The following is an 18,824-nucleotide window of genomic DNA, read 5'->3' as shown; positions in this document are numbered from 1 at the left end:
AAATGAGTACAGAGTCAAAAATGACCATTGTTAAAATCTCTATCTAGTGTCTTACTCCGGCAAGCAATCATTCAAGAGAGAATGACATGATTCACTGAATTAGATCAGCTGGTACAATAGGGCATACTTTACCCATGTTTGTAGATCATTTGTATATATTAAAATGTATGTACATATTTGTAAATACTCTTTAGGTGTGTTTTTTATGTCATTATCCTAGTAGTACCAGGAAGGGGTACTACATATGGATTAAATGTATTTTCATATTGTTCATTTTTAGATACACGTGAGAACTGTAATTTAGGTATTTCTCTGCCTTTTTAATTGCTGTAACAAATACAATAATGTTACATTTATTGTCTTACTTAGGGGGTTTATTTTACTTGCAAATGAACTTCATGGTCCTGATGATGGTCTTGATGACGACAGCAATATAAGACCGAAACGTCGACAGCTACATCATCTCCTTCTCTGTTGCTTGTGCACAGACATACAACCATTATCAATTAACTTCTATTGGTTGTTGTTTACAAAATTGATTGGAGTTGATGTTTAAGTGGTGAATCGATGTGGTGAAGTGATATGTACCCCTTTTCACTTCTTTTTTGCTTTCTCTGTATGTCTCCCCATACTTTGATCTGAAATTTACTTTATTCAATTTATATAAAATCATTTGAAGAACAGATTCCACAATCTCTCCGTGTCTCTTTTGCCTTCCATAAGATTGGTTCTGATTTGAGTAAATATGTGATACCTGCTACACTGGAGTTTGATATTATTGATACGACTCCCAACTGATCTGAAACATTATTCAAACAAATCCCTTGTAGCACTTCTTTGACCTAAAATAACCATTGCCCAAGCCTACAAGGGTTTATTGGGTTTCCCCCGGTACGATCACGAGGAAAAATAAGTGGCAGCCCCCAAAAAGAGAGTGCTGAAGGGCCCCACCTCCGACCACCGGCTCAAACTAAGCTCTAATCTACATCTTACCGCTTGGTTGACAAATGAAAGAATTTTGGGCCATCAGGTGGGGTGAGGGGAAGAAAATCAGACAGGAAGGAGAAGAATGAAAGAAAAGAAAACACGAAAAAGAGAATGCTTGAGGAAGAGAATACACGCGAGTCACTCCATGACCACATCTCCTCGACCCATCTCTGTGCACTTCTGATACAGCGAATGTCTTCGTCTTAGCTGTTGCTTCTTGCTCAAACGCTATGGTGGTCTCATGATCCTACGGGTGGGGTGGGGTAATCAGGTCTGGCTCATGGTGGTCTCATGATCCTACGGGAGGGGGGTAATCTGGTCTGGCTCATGGTGGTCTCATGATCCTACGGGTGGTCTGGCTCATGGTGGTCTCATGATCCTACCGGTGGTCAGGCTCATGGTGGTCTCATGATCCTACGGGTGTTCTGGCTCTTTCGTCCAACCATCTTGTGTCGGTGTAGATGTGGCCAAAGAATGTGATCTCTTCTTTTTCTAGTTCACGCTCGACTGGATTCAGTCAATCCAACGCCGTCCTGCTGGAGGTCTCTCCTCCTCAGTCAGGAAGTCCAGAGACTCTGGGCCTAATTTATGAGGTTTTGGGTAGGGCAGCACCACAAGGAATCTTGCTGCACTGTCCTACGTCAGAACAAAAGGGTAGGAATGCACCGTATCTATGTGATTCAGCGCATTCCTGTCCTTTTCCCCAGCGCAGGTGTAATGCAAGGGTGCCTGCGTTGCAGGGTTGATTGATTGTAGGGAGACGTTCCTGCACAAAGTCAATCACAAAAGGCGATTTCCTATTACTATAGGTGTGTAGCAGAATGCAGCACAAATAGAAAAAGGAAAGCCTGAGGAGAAATAAAAAATACATCTTCTGGTTGTGCCTACAACTATGGATCACCCGTTTCATGCAGTGCTCTGCGTGAAAGAGGCACATATTTATAAGGCCATGAAAAGCCATGTAAAGTGGCTTCACATGGCCTTATAAATATGCAGTGGCACATTGCGCCACTGGAGCTTAAAAAAAGTGAAGTTCCGGCGCCGCAAAAGTGCCAGTCTCTGGGTTCAACTTGCACCAGCATGGGACCTGGCTAGGTGCCAACCATCTGGTCAGCTCTCAGCTTGAGTTGGCTTCATCTTGCCAGGCACGAACGGCATCTCCTGTTGGATTCTGGTGTAGAACATGTTAGCCCTGTGGGACCCCGATTTGCAACTTGTGATAACGCCCATTGTACACAATTGTGTGTCCTCCAGTTTACCATGTGGGAAATGTTGGGGAACACATTTCGGTTGAGGTGGGGTTTTCCGCTTCACTACACCTTTCTTCCCATATCCTTAATCCCTCCCGCCTCAGGAATATTCACCATGACTGTTCTGAAGCAATTTTTACCACCCATCACTGGTCAGAAGGGTGTGCCTGCGCCTCTCCATGTGCCACCTGCCACATCTGCCTCGAGTGGACCTTCTTTCCCAATTGGAAAGTCTGGAGATCGAGAGGGGGAGGAAAGGCACCTCGTTCTCCAGAGCCTCCACCTTCATGCCTGGAGATCGAGAGGGACGGGACCCGCACCTCGGTCTCCAGAGCCTCCACCTTCATGTCTGGAGTTTGAAAGGGGCATCGGAGCTCCTTCCAGCTGCCAATGGAGGTGGTCGATCTAATTTTATCAGCTTGTTGCCTCTACACCTAGTCAGTCTCTTCTGGAAGATAAAAATCATACATCGTCTGGCGTGTTGATCAGAACGTGGACTCTTCAAAGGCTCTCCTTTCAGAAGGTTTCCATTGTGCCCTGTCGCTGGTCCTGCAGAGTTGAGCAGTAGACGAAGGATACATTGATTCCCTGTCCAGCGTGCCTCATGCAATCTCCAATCATAGATATTTGAGGGGACTGGCACATATCTTTGCACCTATTCCATTGCTTATGCGTCAATGGACTTATTTTCACGCTGTAGACTTATTATTTACTAAGACAGTTTACAAACCATAGAACGAAATGGAGTGTCTATAGCGCCTGTAAGTCACTCGAGGAGCCGAGTCATACATCTTCACTTTGTCTCGATGCACCCCTCACTTCTTTATTCACATGAGCAGCTGTTCACTTCTTGCGCACTTTATTTCATGATTATTTCTGATTTTATTTGCTAAATTCTGTGAACAGATTTAATCAAGTGTGATTGTTCTATCTTTGCTTTTGAACTGTATTTTCCATATTGTCCACGTCATGTCAGCAAATGTAAAAACTGTACATTTCTGGTTAATGGACCGCTCTTGGTAATTTTCAAAAATCACTCTACAGTGAAGCGTTGTTGCTTGTTATCTGCTGTTCCCCCAGGTTCCTCGTCTAGCAGTTTGGCTATACCTTTGTACTCTTTATAGCATCACTTCGTTGCGGCGCATCAGTGAGTTACAGGCACTGAGTGTGTGGCCGCCCTTCACATTCTTCTTCCTGGAGGAATTATTCCTCAGAACTACATCGCCTCTCCTTCCCAAGGAGTGACCTCTTTCCATCTGAGGCGATCTGTCACCCTTCCCACCTTCTACCCCCAGAGGAGGCAACATTACATCAGTAAGAGCCCCAAAAGGAAGTCTACATTTATATTGACCATAGGTGCCGACTGTAGAGGCTGCAAGAAGGGCACCTCTGCCCAGAAGAGGACCTTATCTCATTGTATCATCTTGTGCATCACAAAGGAATCTGCGCTCAGTCCCGCAGAGCAGAGTCCTCCGCATCAGCACTTGTCAGGGGTGTTCCTGTGGCTGAGATTTACTGTGCGGTGACATGGGCTTCCCTCCTCCACACCTTCGCGAGGCGTTATTGCATGGATTCAGAGGAGAGGAGGGAGGGCCAGTTCAGACATTCAGTGCTTCAGGGCCTTTAACAGAGTTATTTAACACCGTAATGACTCTTGGTGCGATTCTAGAATCATGCAATCTTTAGGAAACTCTTACAGTCTTGACTCAAGACCTGGACAAAGGAGAAAAATATTCTTTCTAACCTTCAGGCCGGATTCTGAAAAGGCCAAAGCAGAATCGACCAGGCTCTGAGGTTGTACATAATCTGTGTGAAGTACGTGTCCCTGGAAGCTCCCCACATACACCGGCAGACCATTTATATTGGAAAACTCATCTGGCGAAGTTGAAAACAAACTTGACGCCACAATTCTACATTTTGCTAACTCAAGCAGCAAGAGACCAATAAAAGGAGCACTGACGCATTCAAGACAAACGCACGGGTGGCTTGTTCTTCTGGTGCTAACTGTGGGATTTTACGAAAGTTCAGGCTCTTCATAAACTGGGAAACATCTTCTTGTGAAGTTTACTGAACCTTGGTCCTGGTACCCCAATGGCAGCATTAACAGCTGAGCTGGGGTTCACCCCACTGGAGGATCTCGACCCCGTAAGACACCGGGGGCGAGTGTGGCCGACTCCAGCTCTTGCCTGATATAGAATGGAGCTGCAGGAACAGCAATGATGCAGGAACTATAATAGTTCACCCTGGTTCAGGCACGTTAAGAACATTTTAACATCCACTTGTAGGGTAGAGCAATAGAATAACTTGGAACTGATGAGTAAGGCAACCCTAGAACTGGTTACAAAGACATATTGGTCATTCATGTGGAGCAAGCAAGAAGCCGGGAGAGGCATCCTTCCGACTAATTACCAGAAAGTAACATGTGAACGTCGCTGGGGGCCGTTCTTGGACTTGCTGCTCCCTGCTGAGGAAATGGCTTTATATCTCATGTTCAGATTAGGAACTCCTTAGGTGCGGGCCTTTACTAAATCACGGGTAAAGCACCTGGAGGCGCATCTGACACATGCCCCCGAACATAAGGAGGACCAGAGTCATTTATGCGTGTTATGCTGTTGTATGATATGTCGCTTAAAATCCGAAGGTACTACCTACGTCCCCTTTTTCTAGTACGTAAACTGAGATGCTGCAGTGCAGCACTATCATTATGTTATAGAACTGATCGTATGGAGATTTACCAGGCAGTTCCTTTGTATATGCAGACCTGCTACAGACAGCAGCGAAGGAAGTGGGTTCAAACCATAAACCAACTGAAGTGATGGTTTTGCCATTTTCGGTTTGTCTCTGGGGGCTGTGGTCATTCTTTGACATATCTGCCCTCATAAAATGGAGCGTGGCTCGACTCCGGCATTAAAGGCACTTGGGCACTATGGACGACCTGGAGCCTCTTATTGACTGAACAGAGCATCGAGAGGTATTGTTGCACATTTCTACTTGCACCTGCACTTTATAAAATGCTCGCTTAGGTGTTGGCCGTCTATTGGCGCATATCTGAGGGTTAATTTCCATTGGGCTGTCAGCAAAACTGTCATTATTTGGTCAATCTCGCTTTTTTTACCATACTAGGTAACGTCTGTGCCACAAGCTTGTGCTCTTCTTTTATTTCTGTTGTTTATAAGACAGCTTTCAGGCTTCCTAGCAGGTTTACTTGCTCTGAGTAGGCAACGAGCAGACGGAGATGCCGGTATCTGCACCTAGGTACGCGCTTGTGAGCTGATACGCTTTGTAAGATCTAATGACCGCTCTATCTAATTGATTGGTTTTAATAGTGATGTACGTCATCCGTTTGCACTTGCACTTAACGTCAGATCATGGACGATGCGCAAGATGCAGTATTTATATCAACTGTGCTTAAGTTGTTTTAAGTGAATAAGAATTGTGATTGTTTTATTATGTGCTGTAAATATCAATGTTTTGGCATTATGGCATAAACCGCTGACAATAAACTTTTGCCATCAAGTACCACACCTGCAGGAATGCTCAGTGGGTTGTGCGCTTCTAGATTTAACATGGACTTCTGTGGAAGTGTGTCCCTCCAGAAAGCAGAGTAGATCACACGGTGGAAGTCAAGAAAGGTTTATTTAAGTATCACAGCTACAGAGACCCCATCCATCATCAAGCTAAGACCGACCGACAAATGTCTCTATTCCAGCCCACCGCCTAGCAACCATCCCCACATTCCAGAGTATCATGACACAGGACGTCACCCCTCTCCCCCTTACACATTCTAAACTTGAAGAAAATAAAAGGAAACTTAACTATGAATGCAAAGAATGCTGAGAACATAATAGAGAATGCAGTTACGATCTTTGAAGAACTCAACAAAGCGATTTCATAGGCAAAGAGAAAACTGGGGTGCATGGCAAATGGGAAAGCGCTCACTTTAAGAAACACAATCGTGCAAACGTCGGGGAATACCTTTCAAGTAAAGTGGCCCAGAGCCCCTTTCTCGTGCAACAGGCTCTTCCACCTCAGAGCCCGAATCAGGCCCACCAGTTGCGGTGCTAGTATCAAAACTAGCACTAGCCTGACACTTTGCCACGCAACTTAAATTCCAAATTCTATGGTCCCTGGTCTTTATTGCAATTTTGAAAACCTTGATAACGTTAAATGGAAGAGTGAATTTGGATCTGCCTCCGCCTTTCCTGGAAGACTTAATCTTGCCCCAGTCTCCCACGTCGACCACTGTTCTCTTCACAGCCCTCCTTTTATCATACAAGATCCTTCTTTTTTTCATCACCTCTTTCTCTCTTACCAGCCCTCCATGCTGCTCACCTTTTTATCCACTAAGGTTCTTTTGGTCGTTACCCACAACCGAGTGACCTCCGTGTTGGGGACCCTTCCTTTAAATAAACGAAAGGGAGTTTCAACAGTGGACGATCAAGAAGTGAACCTATACTCGCGAACCTTCTTCCTCATGGCTGTAGGTCAAGGAAGTCACCCGCCAAAGATAACCCCTGCTCACCCCCTTGGTAGCTTGGCACGAGCAGTCAGGCTTATCCCGGAGGCAATGTGTGAAGCGTTTGCGCGTGCACCCATCAACAACACCCAAGGCCCACCACAAAGGAAACTCGACACAAGGTTATATATAAAAATAGCCTTTGTATTATACCAAACACATTAGATAATAAACACACAATTTACACTGTGCCAACTGGCACGGGCAGAATTTACAGGGGATTATATACACGGGACAGGGCCACGTGGACCACTGTCAGGAATAAGAACTTTTAGAACTAGCACTTGGTAGAAATAGCACTTTGTAGGAATAACACTTAGAACATAGAATAATTGTAGCACCAAATAGCACATGTAGCACACAACCAGTAACCACTGGTAAAAGGTAAGTACACACTATGCAACCCTAACCACCGTAGGCATATATCACGCAGGGCACCATGAATTCACTAGTATAACTATACTAGGTAAAACAACCTCCTAGGCAAAAAAATACATTTAGGGGTATAGGCAAAAAGCATTACATATTATGCAGAAATCACAGTAGGTAAGTAATCACACATTTGCGCAGAAAACCATATATCTGACCCCAGGCCAGCTTGGCCTCTCAGGGGTTCACAGGCCCAATGTCCAGAATGTCTGTGCTGGCTGCGCAGGCAGCCAAAGAAGATTGCACAAGGCCTAAACGATGCAGCTGCCCACTAAGTGCCGGGCAGCTGATGAACTGAGCCTGGCTCTCCTCTGGGGCTCTGAATATAGGAATGCGACCAAACACGACGTGGGAGCCACGCAGGCTCTAAGCTCCAAAATGCCCCCTAATACAACGTGGGGCCTGGTGGGCTCTGAATACAAAATGCTCGCTGGAGCCTTGTGGGCTCGAAATGAACGGGGCACCAACACGTTGGAGCCTCTTGTGCTCTGAAACAAAATGTGCCCGGGTCACGTTGGAGCCACGTGTGCTCTAAAACAAAGAGTGTGCCCAAGTCACGGTGGAGCCTTTCAGGCTCGAAACCACAATGCCCCCAGGAGCCTCTCGGGCTCTAACTAAAACAATGCCCCGAAATCAGGTGGAGCCTCGTGGGCTCTAAACAAATGCCTCCATTAGCAGAGGAGCGACTCGCCGAGACGCCCGCACTCACCGGCTGTTGGGAGGTGGCGTCTCCGCTGGCTTCTCTTCTCCTTCCTGTGGCGGTTCTGCGGGGCTTCAGGCGGTGTCCGGGAGAGCCTCCCGGACTCCGTGGGGGCTCTCCGGTCTCTCCGTTTCCACCGCGGGTCCCAGGCGGTGCAGCCTCACCTCGGGGAAGCACCCCCTGGCTCAAGGTGCAGGATGGCTGGGCGGCCAATCACTGCGCAGCCCTTCAGACAAGCCTCTAGGATCCGGGGCACTTGAACCAATGGCAGCACGGCCCGGGAGAGGAGCCTTCAGGCTCTGGGGCGCGCTAGCCAATGGCGGTGCGGCCCTCTCGAAGAGGCCTCGGGCTGCGGCGGTGAGTCCCTTGGCAAGATACGGGGTAGGCTCCCGTTTAGAGGCAAAAGTCCCTGGATGGGTGGGCACCCGCCAGGGATTTCAAATCAACAGATGCGCGGAGGAATCCTGGTTTATCTCCGATGCGGCTGGCGAGATGGGGTGGACTCCCGCGCCGTATTTAAGCTGCCAGTCACCACCCACGCGGGGTAGGCACCCGCTTGAGACAGAGGAAGCGGGGTGGCACCCGCAAACAAGCACCAAGTCCCTGGTGGGGTGGGCACCCGTCAGGGGCACAAGACGGCACAAAGGCAGTGGGTCCCCACGCCGGGGACTCCCTCTGCAGGATGATCGCAGCTCCATGCAGCAGTAAAAAGCAGAAGCACTCCCTGGAGGAAAACAAAGCGCTGTAAAGAAATAAAGGCAAAGAGCACCCAGGCGCTTGAGGTGCGCAAAAGTCCAGGGCATTTTACATGGGGTCACAGCCCTTTTTTATACATATAACTCCTTTGTCTGAGGCTGCAGGGTTAAGGGAAAATCAGACGCAAATGGTTTTGGAGCACTTTGTTGTTCTCAGCCCCTCTCCCCATTCACTAGTCAGGCTAGGGACATCAGTCGCACCACAGGGGACAAAGCCAGCATTGTGTAGGGAAGGCCCAGCCCTATTCAGGTCCCATGTGCACTCCTCCCACCCATCTGGCTGTCAATCTCTCTATTCACCACCGGGGCAGACTCATCCTGACTCCTGGAGCCAGCCAATCACAAGCCAGACAGTCAATTCATCTTTATTACACAGACCTGCCAACTTCTAGTTGATCACACAAGTCCGCACATATCAACTCGACCCTGCACTCCCCACACATCAGGAACTAACATGGACACACACATTCCTCTTGCATTCCTATGGGAGGGCAGGCCAATCTCACCACACGCACTCAAGAGTGCGCACGCACTTTACACTGGGACACAGTGAAAGTGCGCAGAAGCCAAAAAAATCTAACACCAGGTCACAACTAAAAACAACAAGTTTAGGGGTGAACCTGCCAGAAGGGCCAAGTCCAACAATGGCCCAGTCCCAACTTTCACCAAAGGCAACAGCTTGTTGCATAGTCTCTTTAATAACGTTGACAAACTTTTCCACCACACTATTGCTTTGTGGGTGGTACAGGGCCGCGTTCTTATGCTTGATCCCCCTGGAACTTAGAAACTCTTCCATGACTAAGGATGTGAACTGAACACCATTGTCAGACAAGAGTGTTAACGGGAAACTCTAGAAACTCAATCACTACACCATACTCAACGGAATTAACAATATTGACATCAGGCCAAACGGAAAACATATCAATACACACGATCAAATAGCAATCCCGAGTCTTCAACTTCACAGGTCCCAAAATATCGATTGAAATGTCCATCCACAGAGCAGAAGCCTGTTCTCTAATAACCATGGGTGCATCCTGCACTTCAATATCCTGTCACACCACGCACATTCAACACATTCACGCACCAACCTCTCTACATGTACATCCATGGCAGGCCACCAATATGCTTACTTGATCCTTTCCTTTGGCATGGCAATGCCCATGTGCGAGGTGTGAGCACTCTTTACTAGCTTATCCCTTAGTGCAAGGGGTGCAACCAACATACTACCGCGCATGAGGAGACCATCCTCCACGTCAGATCTTTCCTAACTTGCCAAAAGCCTTCGAGGACCTCTTCACAGTCCTTCTTTTCACACCAACCACCTTGTGACCATGGTTAGAACTTTCTGCAAGTCTAAATCGTTCATCTGAGGTTCACTGTCCTCACTCTCAGGAATCAACCCTTCACTAATCAGACACAAATTAATTCCTTCATCCAGTTATTCACCTCCAAACCACTCAACATCATCCGTCGTTTCACACTCCTCACCCCGAGTCTTGACAGACAGTCTGCCAGAACTGTAGAGCCACAACCCACTTCAGTATCCTATGGGATACAAAGTCAATCAATGTCTTTCTTGGAGAAGACCTTCCTAAGAGGATTGTGGCCAGTAAGATTTCTGAACCTTTTCCCCCACAAAACCTTTCTTAGCTTGGGTACCGCCCAGAAAACACCCAGAGCTTCTTTCTCTAAAACAGAACAGTTGCATTCATCACCTCTCAAGGGCCTAGAGACGAAAAGAATGGCTTTATCCTCCCTATCCACCTTCTGCAAAAGAAGTGATCCTAACCCCTTCGAGCTGGCATCAGTCATGAGATAAGATGTGGAGTCAAAACTTGCTAGACAAGGTGTTTCATTCAGATGTTTCTTAATGCACTCAAACACTTTCTCACAGCTCTTGGACCCAACAAATGTGCTTCACTTCTGGAGGAGAGACCTCAAACAAGAGGTTTTCTCTGCAAAGTTCGGAACGAACTTTTGATAAAATTCAGCTATGCCCAGAAACTTTACAAACTCTTCCTTGTTTAAAGGGGTGTGCAAATTACAAAGGGTATTTACCAATGACACTTTGGATTCGATGCCTGCAGCGGACAAAAAGTGCCCTAAGATATAAAATTTGCACTTGTCAGCCCTAAGAGTGCGGTAAGCATCATGTAACTTCTTCAATACTGACCTCAGCCTCCCATCATGCTCCTCAAGATCCACACCAAAGATGAGCACATCATCTGGGTACACCTTGACACCCTGAAGGCCATCAGGAATGCCCTTCATCGCCCACTAAAAAACTGAGGATGCAGAAATCAGTCCAAAAGGCATTCTTAGAAATCTAAAGGTACTAAATGGTGTTTCAAAGGAGGTAAGGTCCTGGGAAGAGGAGTACATTTTCTGAATATTCTGAAGAGGAGTGAAGCCTGGCCTGGTGAAAGGGAGAGGTCAAGTCCAAGGATGAAAAATGCCTTGCCCCCTCAAGAGAACACAGCATTTTAGTTATGTTGTGTAAAGGGCAATGATCAACAATAACTGCTTTGTTGAGCTCCCTCGAGCCGACACAGAGCCTTTCCTCCCCATTGGCTTTGCGGGCCATAACAACAGGAGAGGCCCACTCCGTTGCTTCAACTTCTTGAAGGTTTCCCTTGGCTAAGAGATTGTCTAATTCAACTTTCATGCTCTCCCTTACTAACAGACGTGCATTCCTGACCGTAGCTCCTTAGCTGTTTTTAGAACAGCTTTAGATTTGACCTTTATCCGATGTACACAGTCTCGATTAGCATTACTAACAACCCTAATTGGTGGTAATTCTTTTAGGCAGACAGATCTCATTGGGATCAACGCAGATATGTAGATCACATTGATGGAACCAACTTATGAGCGAGTCCCCTTTCATCAAGACATAGATTTTACCAGGGATGACTCTCCTTTTGAAGTCAATTGTGCCCCAGAAATAACCCAGCAACTCAATAGTCACCCCACCATAACCTTTTGGTCTAATGTCTGGCTTCAACAGGGTGACTTTGCGCAGCAGATTACGCTCATAAAATGTTTTGGGGACTAGCGTTACCTTGGCCCCAGAGTCGAAGAGCATGTTCACGGGAGCATCATTGATCAAAACTAGCTCCTGAGGGCAATCATCAGCATTCCCTGTGACTGGGAGAATATTGATTTCTTCCAATTCTTCTTCATGAAGATCAACTTCCCTGACTTTTTTATGCCCGTGCCCTTTCTGCAGTTCTTTGAGACATGACCTTTTCTCTCACACATTTTGCACATGGCCTTCCAGCATGGGCAGTCTTTAAAGTTGGCCATATGGCCTGGTTGCCACACCTGAAGCACTTCCCCTGAAATTTGTTTGTATTAAAGGGCTTTGAAGTTTTGCTCGATTTGGGTTTAACAAATCTATCCACCACCACCTTGACATTAGTGTTCTCCTTTTTATCACCTGAACTGTCTTTGCGTATAATATTAACACACGCTTTTGAATGCTTGTGACTTTTGGCTATGGTCAGCACTTCTTGAAGCGGGGACATGTCTTTTTGCCACAGGGCGTCTCTCTTTTTATCGAGGACTCATCCCAATATGAACTGCTCTCTTAAGAGCTCATCTAAAGCTGCACCAAAATTGCACGTGGAAGCCATTTTGCGCAAGGTAGTTATGTACTGTTCTACCGACTCATCCTGCCATTGCATCCTTCTGCCGAAGTGATATCGTTCAAGGAAAGTACTCACTTTGGTGAGGTAGTGAAAGTCCAAATTTTTGATGCAGATCTCGTATTCATTAAGAGTGGCAGAGTCACTATCAGAGAGTTCAGGAAGGTGTTCAACGACTTCTTGTCCCTCAGAACTGAAGGAAGTGGCCCAGAGGGGCCACCCGGGTTACCAAGAACCACCTGCTATGCCTTCCCAGGAATGAAGAGTCGGTCACACATTAGAGAATATAAACAGGATTTATTATCAGTCCTCGGCAGAGAGAGATCCGGTCAGACCTGAACTCTAAGATGGTTGCTGAGTGGACTGCCTTCCAAACTGGTTACAGTAGGTAAAGAAGCTTCCCAGCCATCTCCAACCCCGCCCACCATGGAAATGTACTGGCTCGAGCTGGACCCGAACAATGGGGGCACAGAGAGATGCGCTACTACTTGCGAGATGGGTACACCTTATCGGCAACTCACGGTTATCGTGCTGGGCCTCAGCGTCTCTAAACGTGGGAGCAGAGCTACACGCTCAGTTTGGTATTTGAAGGGAGAGCACCTTATTCATTAGCAAGTCGAGAAACATCCTTGGTCATAAAAGAAAATAACAGTGAAATACTGTGTCAGCGGAGGCAAGCAATTCTGGATACATGGGCCTAATGCTGGTGCAGCCTATGCAGTCTAAATAAGGATTACAAAATACAAAATGGAGTCACACTAGCTAACTGAGACTTGCACATTACGGGGATAACTCAACGGGTTGCATACAAACGTGGCAGCGGCAACTAACTTAGCCATATAATGCTAATCTAATATAGCACAGTTCAAGGATAGCAAGGGATTTTTCAGACTAACAGACCCTCCTTTTAGCATTATATGCTAATTAGCTTTATTTGGCTATCCGGTAGGGTCTTTACAATGATAAGGGGAAAAGGATATAGTTATCTCTCCATAGTCAATGTGAAAAGAAAGCAAATGCAAACATCATAAATTGTAATCAATATTCGAAGACTCCCTCGTCGATTAAGATTATTGACTGTATTTCTTGCATCATCATGAGAGTGTGCTTATTATTACTTTTTGGTAGTGAGACACTGGGAATGAGTCTGCTTATACAATACGTGCAGCAAGCTGGGTGGCAATTTATGCATAGACAGCATGTGAAAAGAAACCCTGCAATAGCTATCAGGAAAAGGAGTATTTTCCAACCCCATAATGTCAATATTCCCCAGAGCCATCCCGAGAGGGAACAGGTACCATTGTCTCCGTGAATTTTGAAGCCAGTCTATACAATTTCTGCATTGCAGATTTTACAGTCGGGGCACTGACATGTATGTACACGCAGCAGCTGCTGCTGACGATGACATGGCAGGCTCCACCCCTGTCAGCTAAGATAAAATCTAAAACCATCCGATTTTGAAGCAAGACACGTCTCGTAGCTTGGAGCTCAACTGTAATATTAGTCAGTATACCTGCGGTGGTGTTAAAGACTCCCTCATCTATTCTAGTCAGGCGTCGGATATTGCGGGAATTGAACATCGGACCCCAAAACAGTATGATACCCTTCATTATGTCAGTAAACTGCTGCAAGTTCTTTTTTAGCTTTTTTAGTTGGCCAGTATTATCCCCAGGAGTGGTAGATCACCGGCTGGACTAGGAGACTGAGCTGAGCTAGTCTGTTGTTGAGTTGTCCCACTTCTAACTTTAGAGCTTTGTGACATAGCACACCAGCTTTGCTGTCTACTAGTTGAACACTGGGGTGCATCTGTGTAGCGAGTGCATGGAAGGTGCGCCAAAGCCTGTTAACATTCTTTCACTCCCGGACCATGCCCAGCACATGAAACACTCTCTTAAAAACATCTCTTTAGTCAAATGGCTCTGTCCAGAAGTCCTACACCTCGGCTGCCCTCCACTCTTTCATCCATAAAGGTAGGCCCGGTTCTTACATTTATTCACCTGCTCCACACATGCATTGCCCTGCTATCAACATTCCTTTTCCAGCCGGAGGCCTGTGAACAAGATTTTCAAACCATGTATTTCCCATGACTTTTCATGGATCTCTCCTCCTACTCATGCTTTTCATCATCGCCTGTACAAACCACTGTGGCCACATTTAATGGAACAATACTGAGGTGCGCTCATTCTTTCCACAAGATGGAGAATGCTCCCCAACAGTGCACGCTGCACATAACACCTAATAAATGCCTTCTGCGACTCTCACACATTCCCGGCAAGTACACAGCCCATACCCAACTTTTACAAAGGCCCACATGCTTAGAACTGCTTTACAAATACACAAAATGCCAAAGGCACAACTTCACAATGTAAAATAAAAAGAATTCCACAAGGGTCTTTATTATATCAGCTGCTTCATCCAGCAGCACAGCTTAATGGCACCAAACCGTTCTTCCTTTGAAAAAGGTGCTATGCATGTGGTGTTTGTACAGCACAAACCTAACCTAAAAGCAGCTGAGCTCCCTACCGGTCCAAGGCAGGGACAGAGTCAATGAGTGATAGTTGAGGCAGCTGTATAGTGGAATTGTTACTACATTGTGATCAAAGGGCCTGAAACTAGCAGCATGTGTGCTAATTCCTCAGCAGTTTCTCCTCTATGACAGGTAGAGCGATGCAGGTCCAGATCAGACAGAAATGATACATTTATAGCTATGTAGTATTTTGAGATAAAGAACTGGGTAGTAGGACGCTGGCTTCCAATAAGACAGCACCGAGCACCCCACCTCAGCTGCACATGGGGACTGCATTGGCTAGATGAACACCGTGCTCTTGCAACCGCTCAAGTCATGCCTGCGGGCGCTACAACATGTTAGCGAAGGGTTACTTGAATCCTCGATTCCAATTCACATAATTTAACTACACACATCACAGTTCTCTCCCCTCACCGTATCCAGCGCATGTTTCCTGACTCGACACCAAAGTGCTGCGCGGTAAACTGGGTGACGCCGGCTTCTAACATATGGTGTGGGGGTGCCCATCACTACAGATGTCATGGCTTGAGGTTACAGCCACCATATCGGAACTCGCAGACCATACACGGTCACCTACTCCTGAATCCTGCCTGCTAGGCCTTCGCCCTAAAGCTAAGGGGGGTAAACACTTACACCAGTTTACAGACCGTGCATAGGTACTTTTGAAGCGCCAAATTGAAATTTCTTGTAAAGCAACATCTGTGCTAAGAGGCAGCTGCATACTCTCCTGCAATGTGCACGAGCAGCGGCCAACACACTACACATGCTACTCACTAGAGGAGTAGGGAGTGGATGGGGGGGAATATGGATATCCTTAGCATAGAAACCAAAAACGATTTTCGACCACCATGAAGGAACTATGGCCGGGACCTTATGAATGCATAACTTCTGTACAATTGTACCAAAGTATGATGTATATCCTCCTGTCCATGCAATCGGCGTTCCCCTGAGGACGGGAGCCACGCCGGCATATGGCATGGATTAGACATCATGTTGATCTCCCCTTATGTGTTCGATGCAGTCTCCCCCTTACACCTGCTTCCTTATATTTAATTTTTTTAGTGATGCGCTGTCTGCGATTAGGATTGGCATGTTTTATAGTCCTCCCCGTCCTCCTCGCCTTGTGATCACCCTTTACCTTAGTAGATCTTGCTCCGACACTGATGTAAATGGCAATGCTGCCGAACCATGATGTGTTTACATATGTCACATATATTATGTCATTGATGCTGCCTGCAACCTGTATCCCTAATTGAGTTTCCTCTTGTTGATGTTTTAAAAGAATAAAAAATAAAAAAACTTTCACCAGCTGCAATCAAATATTTATGAGATAATGAGATGCAAACATACCTCCATCCTGCACGTCCTGGGACTAGACTGCTGGAAAGCGATCAATGGGAAATGAGACAGGTTTGGAGGTGAGCAAATCAATGAAACATTACCTGAAAGAGCAAATTAAAAAAAGAGAGTTAGGGGAAGATAGATGGATATTGGTAATGGCACTAGGGACAAGCAAGAGAAGGAAATAAACTCAACTTTCTTTGGAAAAACACCAGCCTTGTGAATATTTACAAAGCAAAAATGTTTTAAACGTTTGCAAAACACTGAAAAAACACCTCAATTTAGAACCTATATAAACTGATAACAGAAAAGCTTATGCACCTTGTTTTCAATGTGCATTATCAGAGAAGAGGAATTGCCGCATGCACGGGAGGATTTACAACGAGTGTGCCATGACGGTGCACCAGGTTCAGTTTTCCGTAGTCATGTATTCCAATGGGATCTGGGAAGTGCAGTCTTTTTGTAACTGTGTTTAACTTGGATGCTAATAAAGCAAGGGATGAAATGCATAATAATTGAGACCTTCTGAATCTTTACACTTAGGAATTCTGAGCATGCATACAACACATAATGTGAAGTGCACACTTAGATTAGAACAAACAGATGACAGACAAGAAAAGAAGTGGAGAAGAGCAAAAGGAAGAGAAAGAAGCTCATTAAACGCGGCATGAAGCAAGGCCGTCCCCTTTCACACATACTCTTCCTGATAGCCCCAGAGACCCTCACATTCACCCTATACTGCTCAGAAGGCATTTGGGGAACTGAAACCAAAGCCGGCAACCTGGAAATTATGCTGTAAGCAGACGACATACTCCTGACTTTAGCCTCTCCAGAACGTTTGTTGTCAGCACCGATGTTCACCATATCAGATTTTAAAGCGTTTTCCAGGTACACAATGAACTGGACCAAAATTTGGGAAACAGAGACAAGTTACATTAATGACGCAACAGGGCATAACATAGTCAAATCCAATTCTCCAGCATCTTGCCTCCCACTATGAGTCGAGAACACAAACCGGGGAGACTGGTTTAAAACATGGATTCCAGACAGAGAGCTATACCCGTGCTTTAATATAGAGAGGACTCACAGGACGCAGGCCCCAAGTCAGCCTAAGTCATCATCACCTGGAGGAAAGTACCGTTTTGGGATGGTTACCCCCAATCTTTTTGCTCCAGATACTGCTGGTTAGGACTCAAAGTGCACTGGAGCAGGCTGAAATTGCTATATGTGAATTGGCATCCCCAATTGGCAATGACTTTAACACCCTTAGAAGTCCCTAGTACATGGTATCAATGGTACCCAGGGCATGGGTGTTAAAGTAGTCACGAGGGCCTGAAGCACTGTTTATGCCACCCTGAGTAGCCCAAGTAAACTACTCACAGGAGGACGGCCAATGCAGACTGCAGAAGAGGGTAAACTGCTTGATCTCGACTCTGCCTTCACCATGTGTGGTAAAGTCAAACACTATTTTTAATATATATCAGTCACCCCTAAAGAAGGCCTCCTGAGGCAGACAAGTGGCTTGGCTTGCTTTGGCCCGAGGATCCGAGTAAACTCCAAGCAGAGCTAAAGCCAGGCGTCCTTCACTGGCTCGCCCACCTCTATAAAATAACGTTATGTTATGTTAAGGATATTTATAGAGCGCATGGCTACCAGAAGGCGTCCTTGTGCTAGCAGAGATTTATGGCAGGCCACACCAGCTTAGTCGGTGGTTTTTTGGAATAACCATGTTTTCAGACGTTTACAGAAGGAAAGGGGGTTGGGTTCTGAACGTAACTGGGGGCCCCGGGGGGGCGGGGGGGAGAAGCTAGGTAGAGAATGGATAATCAGAGGCATCTGTTAGGACAGTAGGGGGAGATGATGGATCGGAGGATGGGGGGCCTTTTTTCCAGAAAGATTTATGAGCAATACATTGGGGCTTGAATGTTATTCTTTCCACAATCAGGAGCCAGTGCAAGGTTTTCAGGGCAGGTCTTGCAGAGTGGCTGTTGCAGATCTTAAGAAGCATGTGTGCTGCACAGTTCTGAATAACTTGCAGTTTGTTTGTTGTCACCCCTGGAACTCCTAGATACATTTTTGTAGTCGAGGCGGGAGAGGATCAAGACCTGGACCATGAGTTTCCTTGCTGAGAGGGGGAGGAGCGGGAAGACTTTAAGGAGCATCTGTAGGATGCCATAGCAGGATGCGGCCAGTTTCGTCGCCTGATAATAAATTGTCAGTGACCGATCTAGCCACATGTCGGAACTTTTGATCTGATTTTTGGGCGTGGGTGGAGAGCCGAGACAGTTTGGCCATGCTAAACCGATATCAAATGTGGGTGACTTACCCAGCAGCATAAGCTCCGTTTTATTTCCATCCAATTTAAGGAAGGAGGGTTCCATCTATTTGGGAACTCTCTCCAGGCAGGAGTTTTCTGGATGATTTAAGGCCACAACTAATTGGGTGTCATCGTCGTAGGTGACAATTTCTATCTCAAAAGGGACAACAATCTTTGCCAGGAAGCTCATATAGATATTAAACAGCATCAAGCTCAGAAACTAGCCCTGAGGAACACTGCAGTCAAGTGGGATCCGGTTTGAAATGTTACCCCCTTCAAAGGCTTGGAAGGTTCTATTCTCGAGAAGAGATTGCAGCCAGGTGATAACACTGCCTGATAGTCCTACATTCCTCAG

The 18,824-nt window shown here is 46.3% G+C and overlaps 1 long non-coding RNA gene across 1 annotated transcript in view; it reads right to left on the bottom strand.

The window, feature by feature from the left end:
* The window catches only part of LOC147737419 (uncharacterized), a 45,054-nt gene that overhangs the window by 5,593 nt on the left and 20,637 nt on the right, over positions 1 to 18,824 (bottom strand). Inside the window, exon 2 of the long non-coding RNA XR_015299325.1 lies at positions 16,162 to 16,253. This is a non-coding gene — a long non-coding RNA (uncharacterized LOC147737419). The remainder of the gene's footprint in view (positions 1 to 16,161; positions 16,254 to 18,824) is intronic.

Source organism: Lissotriton vulgaris, chromosome 1_1 (assembly GCF_964263255.1).
Source record: "Lissotriton vulgaris chromosome 1_1, aLisVul1.2, whole genome shotgun sequence".
Classification (NCBI taxonomy): domain Eukaryota; kingdom Metazoa; phylum Chordata; class Amphibia; order Caudata; family Salamandridae; genus Lissotriton; species Lissotriton vulgaris.
The sequence above is the reverse complement of the archived record's forward strand: the minus strand, read 5'-3'. Positions and strand labels throughout refer to the sequence as shown.